Here is a 17,590-nt window from a genome sequence, read left to right as displayed (position 1 = left end):
CAACTTTCACTTTTGCTTCACCCTCCTTATATTTTTTCTTGATAGTATGGGGTTTCTCGAGATAATTTTTTTCATTCACCTTCCCTACCTACAAGTCCAAATATATTAGCATGACATTATAATTATAATATATGCAAAAAGTTCACTTCTAATCCATACACTTCTATAATCCATAAACCAACAGTATTGTCACTTCTATAATCTCCATTAACGCTTTCTTGAACACACACTTCTATAATCAAAAGTTCACATCTATAATCTTTATTAACGTTTTCTTGTACAAACAACATGTTAACCAAAATTAGAAACAAAAATTATTAATCCAATAGCAAAAAACATAAACTTGTAATGTAGTGAATAGCATGAAAGAAGCTTTGGAGAAATAAGAAGTCTTGTGTAGATTAACCTGTAATGTAGTCATTTCCTAAGATTTTATATAGTTAAATCACATGTCGTAAACTTTGATGCGAAAAAGATAACCCTTCGAAGAAGAAAAGTTCGTTGCATGTGGGTTTTTAAGGTCAAGGAAAATGATTTTGGTGTTTTCATCTTGCATGTTTGTGAAGAAATGGTGTAGCAACGTTAATGGAGATTAAGATAAGGCGGGAGAGAGATGTTAAGGTTTTTATTTAAGAAAGACGAATGTTATATGCTGAAGCGAGTAAACTTCTATATATATATATATATATATATATATATATATATATATATATATATATATATATATATAAAATCAGGATCAAATGAAACTAAGGTGTCAAACTTAGTAACGTGATACCTCTGATAACTTTTCACCCTAGGTCCCTATGACAAAACTCATTGTTGGATTGGAAGCTATTATCATATACATTGCGCCCATAAAATCTCACATCAATAAAAAATTATTTGATATGTTAAAAAGAATGATAAAAATTAACAGTTTTCATGAAGTTTTTGTAAGACGTTAGTTTCTCAATAACAGAAAAAATAAAAAGTTATTTGGTGTTATAATTCAAAGTTTGTCACTCTAAGTACATCTCACTGCGGTTGTAAATATAATATAAACCGTTGTAAATTGTCTTTTAGTCTAAAAAAAATTGCAAAAAAAATTAAGTCTATAGTTAATTCAAAGAGCATAATAGTGTAATTGTCATACTCCGATTTTGGCCCTGAATATTTTTTCCCATCAATCAGTCATTTGCATTTCTCTTCATGACCATTTCACGTTTAAACTCTTCACTTCTTATTGAGAGATCTTTCATTCATTCATGCTTAATGATTTCTACGAAGTCATTCATCTGGAAAACAAGGAAAAGTTGAAGAAGCCAGAAGAGTATTCTCAAATGTCCTCCACAAAAACCATGCCACATATAATTCCATGATAACCGTGTTTGCAAAAAACGGCAGAGTTATTGAGGCATAACAACTGTTTGATAAAATGTCTCACAAAAACATTATTTCATGGAACACCTTGATTACTGAGTATCTTCACAACAACATGGTTGAACAAGCCAATAAGTTGTTTGATGTAATGCCTGGAAGAGACAATTTTTTATGGGCTTTGATGATTACTTGCTATACGCGTAAAGGGAAGCTTGTAAAGGATTTAGTTTCTTATAACTCTATGTTAGCTGGTTATACGCAGAATGGGAAAATGAGTTTGACAATGCGGTTTTTTTCGAGAGGATGGTTGAGAGGAATGTGGTTTCGTGGAATTTAATGGTGGCTGGGTTTGTTAATAGTTGTGACTTGAGTTTTGCTTGGCAGTTTTCTTTGAAAAGATTCCAGATCCTAATGTTGTTTCTTGGGTTACAATGCTGTATGGGTTTGCTAGACACGGAAAGATTTTAGAGGCTAGGAAACTCTTTGACATAATGCCTTGTAAGAATGTGGTTTCTAGGAATGCGATGATTGCAACCTATGTCCAAGACTTACAAATTGATGAAGTTGATAAGCTGTTCAAAGAAATACCGTATGAAGATTGTGTATCATGGACTACAATAATTAATGGTTACGTTCGGGTTGACAAGCGTGATGAAGCACATAAAGTTTAAATCAGATGCTAATAACTCAAGCTCCAAATTCTTCTATTGTTGATCTTAAACAAGAAAGCTCAGGAAATAGCTATGCATATGGACATGGAAATGAAGAACTTAATTCATGTGTCACAAGTTTCAACACCAACATGTTAAATTCTCTAACAATAATAATATAAATTTGAGATATCCACCACCAGATCTATCTTCTGAGTGCAACAACACTGCATCTGGTGGGGAAAATAAAAAAAAGAAGAGCTAGAGTTCATCAAGCTACAACTCAATCAACCTTCAAGGTTAGGAAGGAGAAATTAGGTGACATGATTGCTGCCTGTCATCCGCTTGTTTCCCCATTTGGAAAGACTGACACGACCTCTGTCTCGTTAGAAGCTATTGGTTATATCAGATTCTTTCAGACATAAATTGAGGCTCTTAGCATACCATACTTGAGCAATGGACCTGTTTATGGGTTTCAGTGGAGACACTTTGGTGCCAGGTATACTAACATGCATAATAACTATGTCGACCAAGGAGTTGATCAACTTTTAAATGTTATCAATAAGGTAAAGCATAATCTTGATGATAGACGGATCATTCTCTCGGCATGGAATCCAGCAGACCTTAAATTGATGGCACCTCCACCCTGTCACATGTCTGCACAGTTCTATGTAGCAAATGGGGAGTTATCATGTCAACTGAATCAGCGATCTGATGACATGGGCTTGGGCGTTCCATTCAACATTGCATCTTATGCTCTCCTGACATGCATGATTGCTCATATTTGTGAACTTTTTCCAGGTGATTTTATCCATGTTCTTGGGGATGCACATGTTTACCAAACTCATGTGAGGCCTTTGCAGGAGCAGCTTCATAACCTGCCAAAACCTTTTCCAACTTTGAAAATCAATTCAAAGAAGAAAGATATAGATTCTTTTGTGGCTACTGATTGTAAGCTTATTGACTATGATCCTCACCAAAAGATTGAGATGAAGATAGCTGTTTAAAATAAGAGAGATCTTAGTCCCCACTTCAGGTTGTTTCTGCTGTTTGAAATGAGGCAGCAACAATTTCATCAACTAGAAGCGAGTGGAGAAGCGCATTAGCATGAAGATCAATTAAAATTACAGCAGCAACAACAACAAATGATGGTGCATAACTCGAATGGAGATTAAAATCCAATGCGAGCTGCTGCCATGCGAATAGCATCCAGCAACGGTATGCTCTCAGTTGATACACAAGAATCCTGCAACAAATCCATAACAAAATCACAGCAACATCAACCAAATCATGATCGAAAAGGCTTTGTAATAATTGATGTTTTAATTGAAACTTTTACCAAATTTCACTGCTGGCACTAGATTTGCAATTGTTATGTCTCGTGGAGTTGGATTCTCAAACCAGTTTGAGGGAACAAATTTTAGTTTTGATACAATTTGTAAGGTGAGTTCTCAACTCCTCAATAATGTCAGCACCAGACAACCCTCCATTTTGTGATACCAAAGGTTCTGATAGCCGATGTAGCAGCCACTCAATGCTGTGAAATCTGCAAATGTAATTACAGGAAAAAGTGATTTGAAAGAAAGAATGGCACAATTCAGGTCTGAAAGTTCTGCCTCTGAAAATGAGGGTCTTGTGCGAGGTATTAAGAAACAAAAATCTTACCAATGGAGATGCTATTATTCAACAAAACACCTCATATAATAATAAGATTGTGGATTACCGCCATGACTTGGACCTTAAATCTGGAAAGGACCCTGGTCTAATCATACCTTCTAATGCACCCAATGTAGTCTAAAGGGAGCTGCTCTTGGCTGTTTTGTCAAATCATGTAAAAAAACTTATCATGTCCCTTGTGCAATGAACATCTCTACCTGTCGCTGGGATCATGTGAATTTTCTCTTGCTATGCCCTTCTCATTCAAATGTCAAATTTCCAAGTGAGAACTCCGAAGCATTCTCTTTTATCTCAACTGCCATTTCAACAACTGAACAACATGTTGAGAGGTTTAAAGACTAGTGGTAAAAAATTCTTTTTGTGGATCTGCTCTATCAAATGAAGAAAAGGTGCTTTTGATTAATTTTGCAAGCAAGATTGGTGCTACAGTGACCAAGTGTTGGACCTCAAATGTCACCCATGTGATTGCAGCAACGGATGCAAATGGGGCAAGCTCAAGGATCTCTTCCATCAAAGTTTGACACTGACTATGCATATGTTCTTGGACACATCTGCTACCATATACTTGCTGCTGTTTTGAAGAGATGCATGGCAACCGTAACTAACTTGAAGAATCCCATAAACAAGTGGAAATACGGTACCGCTCCAATTTCATCTATGATGACGGTGAAATGTTGGTCTCCAAATCCCGGAGCTACGTTAGTTGGAAAACCTGATCAATCCAATGATTCAAATAGTAGAAGCAATTCAGTACACTCTGAAATATAGGAACAACACCGAAATACAAAATTGATGAATGCGTCTTTACACGAGTACACAGGGAAATAAGCCCCAAGCTAGCTGCATGTGCTGCAGAGTTATCATCTCTGTATCCTGATTACGCAATAGGTTATGGAGCTGTTTGTCATTTGATTGCATCTTCCCTTGTTCTTCTGGCCAGGTCATGAGCATGTTAAATTATAGCCAGCCAAATAGAACCAACATCCCAGAACTACGTAAGCCTTGATTTCTCTATTGAGATACGTAGGAGCAGGATTTGTAAATCTTGTCAGGCCCACTAATAAAAAACTTAGGTTTAGTCCTTTATCAAAAATCCAAAAAACATTCTCCTCTCTTCTATTCTTTCTTTCCCATCTAATAACTTAAAGCCTAACATTTCAACTAACACTAACGCACACAACTAACCTAATGGTTCCCGTTGAGTACAACGGACGTGAGGGGTGCTAATACCTTCCCCTTGCGTAATCGACTCCCGAACCCTGATTTGGTTGCGACGACCAATATCATTGTCGTTCTTTCTTGAGTTTTATCGATATTTCCCCTTCCCTTTTTAGGAATAAATAAAGTTCGGTGGCGACTATGTTCAGTCCATCATTGCGAGCGTGCGATTGCGCTTCGCTAGGTCGTGTTCTCATTTTTCGAGGTACGACAGATGGCGAATCTGCTGGGGATAGGTCGTTCCCTAAAGTGAGTCAGGCCTAGTTAGGACGTTTGTGTGCCTTTGTTTGTTTAATTGTGTGGCTTTTCCTTATTTATTGCTTTTATTATCTTTATTCTTATATTGATATATTTGTTGTATATTGGTTCCACTGTGTTGGGTATTTGGATATTTGATTGCAAACCATGTGAGAAAGACTCTACACTTGAGTCTAGAGTGAAAAAACATAAGATAGGATGATGGTTGAGTAGTACAGACTCCCGAGGTGAATACTTCGTAAGAGTCGGTACGAGAACCTCACTTAGAGTAGATCCTTTTGCAAATATTGTCGCCTGAGGTGTATACCTCGTAAGCTTCAATGTTTCAAAGGGGACCATGAATCTAAGAACCTTTAGAACATTGAACCTTTGGCCAACTAGAAATGATGGTTGTGTAGTATGGATTCCCGAGGTGAATACTTCGTAAGAATCGATACGAGAACCTTGCTCAGAATAGATTCTCTAGATGAAGTTGACGACCGGAAAGTATTTTTCGTAAGCGTTAAACATTCTTTTGAATCCATGACTCTGAGTACCCTGTCTAGAACCGAGTCGATGGTTGCATAGTGCGGACTCCCGAGGTGAATACTTTGTAAGAGTCGGTACGAGAACCTCACCCAGAATAGATTCCCTTGATGGAGTTGACGATGGGGAAGTATTTTCCGTAAGCGTTAAACATTCTTGTGGATCAATGACTCTGGGGATTCTTTGTAGCAAAGCCCTAAATCATACCCAGTGAGAACCCCGTTTTGGGCAGCAATCAGATTTATCCGTACCTCGGACCTTTGAACCTGTACAAAAAAAAACACATTGCATCCATCCATTCATTGCATACGCATAAAAGGAAAAACTCTTAGTTTGTTTCGCATTATTTCAGGAATCCAAGACTTGTTAGCAAAATGAATCCTGAGAGAAGAGGCACTTTTCAGTTCAAATACAAGAACGTGGACCTTGCCAGCCTGCAAAAATTGAGTGCCAAAGTAACACCAATCAAACTCAACAGCTTTGTGCAAGACTATGGAAGAATTCTGGACATCCTAAATGAGAAGATGGACATGATGACCGCAGTGACTATTGCTCAATTCTATGATCCACCTCTACATTGTTTCACGTTTTCTGACTTCCAATTGGCTCCTACCTTGGAGGAGTTTGAGAGGATCATAGGCCGGAATTTGAAGGATCATAATCCATTTCTTAAGTTCGATGAATATATTCCTCCCAAGAGGATATCTTTAGCTTTGGGTCTGAAAGTTTCTGAAGTCGTGGACAATTGGGATGTGAATGGAGCTTTCAATGCTTTTTCTAGGAAGTTCTTGGAAGACCAAGCTAAGAAGATGGAAAATGAGGGGAATTGGGAAGCCTTCTATGCTGTGTTAGCCATGTTGGTATATGGGATAGTTCTCTTCCCAAATATTGACCATTTTGTGGACCACCTGGCGGTGAGAATTTTCCTCTCTAGTAACCCTGTACCGTTCCTCCTGGCAGACCTCCACTACGCTCTCCATGATCGCCATGAGAAGAAGGGAGGAACCATCTTATGTTGTGCGCATCTTTTGCATGCCTGGTTTAGATCCCATGTGCCCGAAGAAAGCCCTTTTGTCTCAAAGGAACTCAAGCCTTCCCAGAAGTTAGCTTCCCTCACCTCCAATCATGTTAAGTGGTATACCAAAGACTGGGAAACTGAGGATGTTATTGTCAGCATTGGGGACTTCCCCAATGTGCCTTTGATATGAACCAAGGGTTGCATCAACTATAACCCCGTGTTATCTCTGAGGCAGCATGGTTACCCTATGAATGGCCCTCCAAAAGCTGAAGCTTTAGAGCCTTTCATCTTACACAATGCTGAAGCAGATCATCCCATGGTGAAAAAGATCAAGAGGTCTTGGCAAGCAGTTATCAGAAAGGGTAAGGAGTTGGGTAAGAGAAATGTCATTGCTCAAGAGCCTTATACTTGTTGGGTTAGAAAGAGGGTTCATATGGTTAAACTCCCTTTTCCATTTGATCCTTCTATCTATCCGTCGGTTCCTGAGCCAAAACCCATATTACCTGAAGACGTGGAGAAACTCAATGCCCGTATTAAGGAGTTGGAGTTGGAGAATGCTGATTTGAGAATTAAGCTTGGCCGAGTCTCAATAGAGAATGGGAATTTGAAAGACGGTCAACAGAAGAAGGACAAAGAGCTTGAAATCTCCAACAAAAGAGCCAGGTAGTCTGAAGCAAGGAGAGAAAAGTTCGGACAAGCGCTCTACAACACTAAGTCTGTGTTCAAGTCAAAGGAGGAAGAGTTGGATAGAGCTTTACTCCGGATTCAAAAACTCAACAAGACTCTGGAATTGACCCTTGAAATGAAAAGGGAAGCACGACTGATTTTTGAGATTCGTACTCGTGAACTGGAGAATACCATTCAGAAATACAAGGATACTCTAGAACGCGAGAAGCTGAGGACTGAAGAGACATAAAGAGTTTGCACACGACTGAAATATCAGTTGGAACAAGCCGATGCTAGAATCCAGGCACTTGAAGGTGGGGATCAGGATGTTGCTAGGTGAATGCAGATATTGAAGAAACCTCTATAGGGACATAGAGGTGACCAAGGCTGAAGACTTGTGCATCATTCAAGACCTCCAAGGGCTTTACATTGAGTGGAAGGACAAATTTCTGAGGTTGTCCAGATTTGCGAATTCCATCATGCGAGAGTTACCTGAGAAACTGCAAGAAGCTGATTGGTGCATATATCCATAGAACACCCTGCATCAAGTCTTTAATTTCATTAAATTTTGTAAGGCGATATTGGAAGGGCTAACTACCGACCTTGCTACGGTTCGGAAAGCCCATAAGCTATAAGCACGTTGTTTGTATTTGAACTTTGCTATGAGTTAATGAAAAAATTGCTTTTTGAGATTCATTTTTATTGTGATTTATTTCCTTATTATTTTAAATATTTGCGAACAAGTGTTGTGGCATTTCTGGAATGAATGACTGAAACTAACCAAGAGTTTTTGCAAACAAGATGCATCCATACATGCATTCATACATTTTCAAAATAGAGTCTCACTCCGCCCTTTCTTCCTCCAGTTTCACGCTGAATTTTTAACACCAGTACAATACTCGCGCCCGAGCAAGACAGAGAATGGCTGAACAAGAGCAAGAGAGCGCCCGAGTTAGAGTTGAACTAGACGAAATCAAGGGAGGCATGTCCCAGATGAGAGAGATGCTGCAAGCTTTAGCCTTCAGGTTTGAGGTTCCGCAAGCGACCGTGATTTCAGAGACCACGGGCCCAGCAGTGGAAGTCCAACCTCAGAGGATGTTACCCATAACCCTTCCTCCATATGGGCTACCTTATGACTTCGTCCCCCGAGCGGAAGTAGTGCACGACATGGGGCAATCTGTCCAACAAGCCGTGCCATTACCGGTTTAAACCGACGCACGTCCAGTCATCCATACTGTGGTTCCACCAGCTGCCTATGCTAGGCATATTCCTCATTATGAAGATTAAAATCACTTGTATCAGACTGTGGACTCAACAGTTGTTGGTGACTGTAACACGGTGGGAGAACTCACTTTAGTTAAAACTCACTTTAGTGCAGGTTGCTAAAGAAGGGTTGTAGGTAATGCCCCCTCTTATGCCAAGGAGTGGCACATTAGGGAACTCCCCACAATGGTCAATGATGGTAACATTCTCCATAGATCTAGAGCACCAATGAATATCTGAATGAGAAAGTGACATAATCCTCTTGGACCACCTGAACCCTTGTTCATTCTTCATCACTGATCGAGGAAGGTGAGAAATAAACCACCTAGATAATAGAGGTATGCAACACATCAGAGTTCCTCGTGCCTTCGTAGTACGGGTATGAAGAGAGTGTAAGATGTCTCCAAGTAATGTAGGCACTGGATTGCGAGTCAGAAATATGTTGATGGCGTGTACGTCTATGAACTGGTCTGGATTGGGGAACAGTACTAAGCCATAAATCAATAGGGCTAAGATCTCCTCAAAAGCATCATAACTCATAGCCTTCAGGAATACTTGAGCTTTCTCCACCAATACCTTAGCAAGAATACCCTTAACTCCACTCCTTGTTTCTAGGACAATGTCTGATTTCTTTAAATGTAAGGCTGCAGCAATGACTTCAGGTTTAGGCTCTTTTTCCAAGCCTGTGAAGGGTTTCTGATCAAGAATAGGTATACCCAGAAGCTTGGAGAACTCTTCCATTGTAGGAACCAGCTGATAGTCGGGAAATGTGAAGCAATGATGTTTAGGGTCAAAGAACTGAAACAGGACACTCATCATGTCTTCATTGAACCCTGAAGTGACTAGATCCAGTAGGTGACCATGCCTCTTGATGAACTGGGAGTTTTCAGAAACTTGAGAGACCAATTCCTTAAGCTTAGGAGGTATTCCTACAAAGTTGATCCGGATAGTATTCCTACGAGCAGAAGCCATGACCTACAACAAAGAACAAAGATAAATCTTTTGGTCCTTGAAATGATTAGTGAAAATGCTATGCTTATGATGCATGATGATGCTATGATGTTATGCTCAATCACAAACATGTGGCACACACAAACAAGTCACACAATAGCCCTATGTTTGAAGGCTTGCATGAGGTTTAAAGGTAAGTACACTCCCCTGAAGTTTAGTTGATTCATCCTGTCCTACAAAAGTAACCAGGTTCTAAGGGATCTCAAAATCATTGATCCTTCACAAGGGTGGTTGTTCAGTAGGAAACTTACTTGCCAACCAAAACCCTCCAAGTTTAGGACCTCAATGAGTGTAGTATCGAGTATCAACCAACTTCAGTCTTCACCAAAGCCGGTTATCTCACTACTTTCTAAAGGCCAAGATGGGATGACTAGGGTTCTAAAAGTCAGTTAGTGTATTGACAACATATGGCAGCCTCATATTATCCTCAACTTGCTTAAGGAACATAAGCACCAACCAAGAAGTCACACTAACTATGGCCACCAGATCAACCATATCGATATACGCCGTACAGTTTCCTTGGTCTATTGCCATTTACCTAAGGTACACTAGATCCGGGTTAGGGTCTTTCACACATAAGATCACCTAACAGATAAGTATAAAGCAAACAAGGCAAATAATTTTAAAGTGATCTAATTCCTAAGGGTACCCCTCTTTTATTAAATCCCCAGCAGAGTCGCCAGTTCTGTAACACGGTGGGAGAACTGACTTTAGTTAAATGTTGCGGATAGCAAGAGTCGCCACCGACTTTTATTTTATCCAAAAGGAAAGGACATAAAAGAACAGGAAAGACCTTAAAAATATTTTGAGTTCGGGGGGTAGGTTATACAAAGGGAAGGTATTAGCACCCTTTATATCCATGGTTATCCATGGGCTCTTAGTTACTTAGCTCACTTTGTTTGTTTGCAAGAGTGTAGGGTGTGATTAGAAAAATTTCTTTAAGTACTTAGTAATGACCCTCGTATGGGTGTATACAAAGCCTAGTTTAGAAATTGTGAGGTGTAAAAGTAATTTTGAAAAGTGTGAGCAAGTAACTATGAGATACCTACCCTAGATTAAGTCTTTCGTGTTCTCGTATATTCTTTCAATGGTAAGACTGTCCCTATTGTTAAGGAATAGGTAGTCATTACCTTGGATGTGTTTAAGGGACGGGCGTAGGGTCATCGTATGGTCAATGAAGGAAACATAAGGGGTGTCTTTAGCAACTCGTAGGGACTATCATCATATTTACCGAAGGGGCAAGATCATTATATCGTAGGCAACCTCGTAGGGACTTGATCTTTTAAGTTTATAGGGACTTGATGATTTTTCTGTTTGAAGGGACTTTGCTTAAGACACCCCTATTTTCGAGGGACTTGACCATTTAAAGAAGGAAACCAAGAGGAATATCCTAGGAAGTACAGATGGCGATCAAAGATCGACTTACGTGTGTGAGTGTTATTTTTCAGATATTTGTCTTGAATTTTATTTTCTAAGTTCAATTATTTACAGTTAGTTTTTTGCACTCCCTAAATTACTAACCACGCAATAAATATTTACAAAAATAAAAGCAAGAAAAAGAAATTCCTAAACTATTACATGGCTATGGGACAGATACATAATAATCAGGCGAGAAAGAATAAATTTACAACCTATACATTTGTTCCTAATATTATAAATAAAACAAAATTAAAATAAGGAAAATAATGAAGCAAAAATAGAATAGATAAAAGCAAATAATAATAAAATAATAAATAAACAATGGTAATAAAGCAATAATAAAATAACAATAATAATAAAGTGATAATAAAAAGGTTAGAATTTTAAAAGAAATTATTTTAGGTTAAACAAGTTAGATTTTTTTAGAAGTTATTAGAAAAATATGAGTTTAAAATAAATTAGTAATAATAAAAGAATTTAAAATACATTAATGTACAAATTATAAAATAAAAGAGTTATATGAAAAATATTAAGTTAGTCATTTACAAAATAAATAAAGATTATAGAAAATATCAAATTATTAGATTAATAGGTTTATTATTATTATTCAATTAGAAAAATGGTCAATTAGATTTTATTTACGAAATATATAAGAATTTATTATTATAAGTAAGTAATAAAAAAAAGTTATTAAAATAGTTAGTATTTATTATTTATTTACAAAAAATATAAAGGTTATAGAAAAATATTAAATAATTAATTTAGTAGGTTTTCACGCCCTACATTACTAAACCACGCAGTTAATATAGGATCAATGGCAGGAATTTAAATGGCAGAAAAATAAATGGCAGAAAAATAAAATGGCAGAAAATAAATGGCAAAAAGTAAAACTGAAAATATTACAAGTTAAAACTTAACAGTTACAGTGTATGAATAACATAAATATGAACGAAAATAGGAAATAATAATAAGGTTTGTTAAGGTTTAAGAAAAGGTTTATGGTTTAGAGGAAACAACACGGTTAAAGTTTTAGGGTTGAAATTTAGAGTTTGTGGCGAAATTGTCAGGGTTTAGGAAAAATCAGGGTAGTTAGTTATGAAAAAAAATGTGCAGATCTAAATATATGTATATATTAAAAAAAATATGAATTAAAAAAACAACGGCGTTGCTAGCGCAAAATTGCGATCATCGCAACTGGATCGGGTAACACAAGTGTCACGCCTCATACACGTATATGTGAAAATGGCGTATTGACACGATCCGATCCGAAAACATAATCAAATTATAACATAAAATAGAAATATATATATATATATATATATATATATTTAACACACTAGTTACATATTATAAATTATATATTATATGATCCATATGCATTTTTATTAACAACAAAATTATTATTATATTATATTATATATTATGAGACATGTAATACTTATATAAAAACAAACACATCAAATACATAATACAATGAACCAAATTATTATACATGTTATATTTATGTGCATAAAAAAAAGCAAAACGGCGATATCCTGATATATTTAACCAAACCGCATGTATCTGGAATACATAACACAGTCACACATATGAACATGTATTTGAAACACAGTAACAAATATATCAACAAAATAGATAAAGTATATATCATATATAAACTATTACCAAACTGTGTGTACGATAGTATAGATCAGCCACTCTCAGTTTCTCTTTTTTGTTCTGTCTTTTGGCCTCTCTTTATCAGTCATGCTAGTAAATATATATAGGAACAAATTAGGTTAATGATAATGGGCCTAAGTTTATTTTGAAACCCAATATTAAATTAAAAACTGAATAAAGTTAAATAATTAAAATAGTTAAAATTAAAATAAAAACTAATTAACCTATTTATTTATTCTAGACCCAATATAAAAATAAATAGACTCAAAAAAAATAAAAGTCGGGCACCAAAATGCTCGAAAAAATAAAATGAACACGTCAAAATAATCAGCGCGAAATAAATAACTCGGAAAAATACAGCGTTTGGTCGGATTTTGAAATAAAAATTATGAACGTTTAAACCGCTCAGACTGATCAACATATGACCAAAAATAGTCGTAAAAATATTTTTAGCATGTCAAATTAAACCACGTGAACCGCAGATTAATGTTACCGACATTTGCAAACTTAAACTTGACATTTTTTCGTTGACTAATTTTAGGCACAGTTAAAAAGTTAATTTGACCAGTCTGTTTGTAAATTCCGAGAAATTATTCCGGCTAATATTAAGACAGAAAAAAATGTTATGCTATGAAGATGATGCAAATGAATGTGAAACAAAAAATTGGTTAGAGTTAAAAATAGAGGGCAAATTTTGGGGTGCAACAGCTGCCCCTGTTCAATTTTCTGAAACCCGAGGAGTTAGATTGGCCTGTGTGCCATTCGTGACTTGGAAGGTTGAAGGGGATTGAACACAAAAGCCCAAAAATTTGCACTCGCCGGTGCTTAAAGTAACACTGATGACTAGTTGTATATGCTTAAGTGGGCTTGAAGATGCCACTTGGAAGAACTGGAGATGGGCTTATAGATGCCATCCATAATATCAGGAGGTGATAATATCTTGATGTTGATACTGGATATCAGTACTAGGTCTTCGTATAGGCCGTCTCTGAATCGTATCTAAGAACATACTTTTAATTTAAGTGTCAGAACCAAATCTTCGTGGCGATTTCTTTCTGAATTAAGTATCAGCACTAGACCTTCGTATAGATCGTCTCTGAACTGTTTTGAATTGTTGAATAGACCAGTAGAAATAAATCTTTGTGATGATTATCTCTTCTGGAAATATCCTGGATTAAGGAATAGATCTTCGTATAGACCGTTTGCCTACTATCCAAGAACAAAAGAATATCAGGATTAAATCTTCTGAAAATATCCTGGACTAGGGAATAGATCTTCGTATAGACAGTTTGCCTACTATCCAAGAACAAAAGAATATCAGGATGAAATCTCCTGAAAATATCATGGACTAGGGAATAGATCTTCGTATAGACCGTTTGCCTACTATCCGAGGACAAAAGAGTATCAGGATTAACTCTCCTGAAAACATCCTGGACTAGGGAATAGATCTTCGTATAGACCGTTTGCCTACTATCCAAGGACACCTTGAGTAAAGTATCAGCACTAGATCTTCGTATAGACCGTTTCTGACCTGTTGTGAATTGTTGATAGTATTTTATCTGTATATAACCATCCTGCAAGGAAAAGGTTAGTTTATGCAATATGTATGCATGCATGGCATGGTGCATCTAAGTAAATGTATTATGCACTTATGGATATGCCATGGTATGATGTACATGATGTATGTATGAATCATGCGGCCTGAAGCGTCCGGATATCTTTGTATAACAACTGCTGGCTAGGGAAAATAAATCCCGATTCGTTGCTGAAGAATATGAGGAACTCGTTCCCGTCTTGTTTGATAGTATAGTATTTGTCACTTCCCGTATTCGTTCGTCGTACTTCTATTGAAGGAATAAGTTCCTGAGTATCCCGACTGAGGATAAAAGAGATGGACATAAATTCAAGGGGAGACGTAATTCGAAGCATCTATAAAGATAGATTTGCTCTACTGGGGATTTGTAGTGGGGATGAACCGGCGAAGCTTCGTTGAACTACTACCCTCGTTCGTCCTTAGTAAATACTATTACTGCATTTTATGCATTTCTGGTAAACATCAATCGTATTCAAAAGCATACATACATTCAAACACAACCAATGGACGTTTTCGCTTATGTAAATAGAGTAAAAGTAAATCTGGATTCAAAGATGAAATTTTATTTATATCACAAAGTGACCTATACATAGGCAAGTTTGTACAAGGAGACAGAAATCCTAGTAAGAGGAATTCGTCGTAAATTTTTTATAAAACAAAGAAAACGGCTATGTGAAAAATGATCCTATTGAGTTTCAATTCTACTATTGCCATTATCTTCAAATATCTCATCTTCTGCTGTTGAGACAGAAACGATTGGATTGATCTTTATCTGTTTGAACTTGATTTAGGTAGCACCATCAGTTGAAGTTACATGAGTGATCCAAACGAGACATAGTCATACGCTTTAATCCCTAACTTTTGCCTGGATTGCCCTTTCAGGTTTTCAATCCACCGGGATACCCTTTTTTGCCCAATCCGCCTTTTCAGGTTTTCGACTTGCCGGGTGTACATTTTTTTTATATATATCCCTAATTTTTGCCCGAACCCTTTTGGTTTGCCGGGATGCCCTTATTTTTGCCTAGGCCAGTCAACCTAGCAGGTCTCTTTTTATGCGTAGTATTTTTTAACTATGTCTGCGTTTACAGGCTGTGGAAAGTCTTCACCATCCATAGTAGTAAGCATCATGGCACCTCCTGAGAATACTCTTTTGACCACAAATGGTCCTTCATATGTAGGAGTCCACTTGCCCCTAGGATCACCCTGTGGTAGTATGATACGCTTGATTACCAAGTCACCAGCCTGATATACCTTTGGCTTAACCTTCTTATTGAAAGCTTTGATCATCCGTTTCTGGTACATCTGACCATGACAAACAGCTGCCAACCTCTTCTCATCAATCAAATTTATCTGGTCGAGTCGAGTCTGAATCCACTCATCTTCATCCAAGCCTGCATCCTTCATGATTCTTAAGGAAGGGATCTGAACTTCAATGGGCAGAACTGCTTCCATACCATAGACTAAGGAGAATGGGGTTGCCCCTGTTGAAGTACGTATTGTAGTACGATAACCATGAAGAGCAAATGGTAACATCTCGTGCCAGTCTTTGTATGTTACTGTCATCTTTTGTATGATCTTCTTAATATTCTTATTAGCAGCCTCCACGACACCATTCATCTTTGGCCGGTACGGAGAAGAGTTATGGTGTTTTATTTTGAACTGCGAGTAGAGTTCAACAATCATCTTGTTGTTCTTCCAGAGAGAGCAGGTTTCTCAGATGTATATTTGATAACATCCATCTTAGAAATCAATAAAGTGGTATGATTCAACATATACTGTCTTAGTCGGCGAGCAGCCTAAGCCAAAGCATAGCAAGCTTTCTCGAGCTGTGAGTATCTTGTTTCACAGTCGGTACCTTTTGCTAAGGTAGTATATTGCATGCTCTTTTCGACCAGACTCGTCATGTTGCCCCAACACACACCCTATTGAATTTTCTAACACGGTCAAATACATGATTAAAGGTCTTCCTTCAACTGGTGGCATCAGATTTATAGGTTCTTGGAGATACTTCTTGATTTTGTCAACAACTTCTTGACATTCATCATTCCATATCATCTCTTGATTTTTCCAGCGAAAACCTCTACATAGTCACGTAACATCCGACTCAATCTTTCTTTGACACTGTTTTCCAAGCCTGCTCCTATTTTGACTTCTTTCTTGTCTACTTCAGTACCCAGATTCACAACTTCGATTGGCTCTTCATGTGGCTGTATAGCTTTCTCTTCTTGTTGTAATAACCTAGCAAGCTCTACAGGTACTTCACAATCTTCATCCTTTCCATCTTCAGCTTGATAGATCGGATTCTCGAAATTATAATTGGCAATAGTAGAACTGTTATCAACAGGATCCAGAGTGGATGAGGATCTGCATTTTAGTGATGTGGGTGTGTGTAAGAACACATAGCTGATGAAAATAAAATAAAAGAAAAACAAAGAGCCCAATATTTACGAAAACGAAACGCCCATTGATTTTTATTGAATGAAGTATGCAAATGAAATGACGTCCCGAAACAAGCATACCATCGTGCCCCGGGTAAGGCACAAGGCTTAAAAGTTTAATTGTTCAAAATTACAAACTTAAAAATAACAACACAGTAATAGTATTTACTCCTGACTAAAGGAGATAGGAATAACGTCTTCAGTCTTCCAATTGTTGAGCCCATCACCCACAGTAGGAAAAATCCAGTTATCCAGATTGTAGTCTTCATTATAGTCACCCACAACATTGATTTGATCTTTCATGTTCCCTTGATTGGTGATACGAACAGCACGAGCACGACGAACAGCCTTCTGGGACTCTTCAGTGAAACCCAAACCAAACTTGTCAGACTTGTAAGGAATGTCGGGAAGCTGACCCCAAATAGCACAACCACCTTCTTCAACCACAACTCTAGCATCTTTGAGGGAAGCCATTGTAGGAGGTACTCTGGTAACCACAGCAACTCTTTTAACCACAGGAGGAGCTTCAGTAGCGGGAACGACCCAAGGAACTACTTCAAATGTCTGGCAAGGAGTCTCAACATATTCACCTTCCACTTCAACATACTTAAATGTATTCACATGACTGACCATATATTCTTCCTCTCCATAAACAATTACGATCTTTCCCTTCGCTGGATATCTCAGCTTCTGATGTAGAGTGGAGGTCACAGCACCTGCCCCGTGGATCCAGGGGCGCCCAAGCAAACAAGAGTACGCAGGACGAATATCCATTACATAGAAGGTAGAATCGAAGACTTGAGAGCCTACTTTGATCGGGAGATCTATTTCT

The 17,590-nt window shown here is 37.5% G+C and overlaps 1 pseudogene; it reads left to right on the top strand.

The window, feature by feature from the left end:
* The window catches only part of LOC127109933 (pentatricopeptide repeat-containing protein At2g35030, mitochondrial-like), a 50,132-nt pseudogene that overhangs the window by 11,262 nt on the left and 21,280 nt on the right, over positions 1 to 17,590 (top strand).

This window comes from Lathyrus oleraceus, chromosome 1, assembly GCF_024323335.1.
Source record: "Lathyrus oleraceus cultivar Zhongwan6 chromosome 1, CAAS_Psat_ZW6_1.0, whole genome shotgun sequence".
Taxonomy (NCBI): Eukaryota; Viridiplantae; Streptophyta; class Magnoliopsida; order Fabales; family Fabaceae; genus Lathyrus; species Lathyrus oleraceus.
This window is presented reverse-complemented; position numbering and strand designations above follow the sequence as displayed.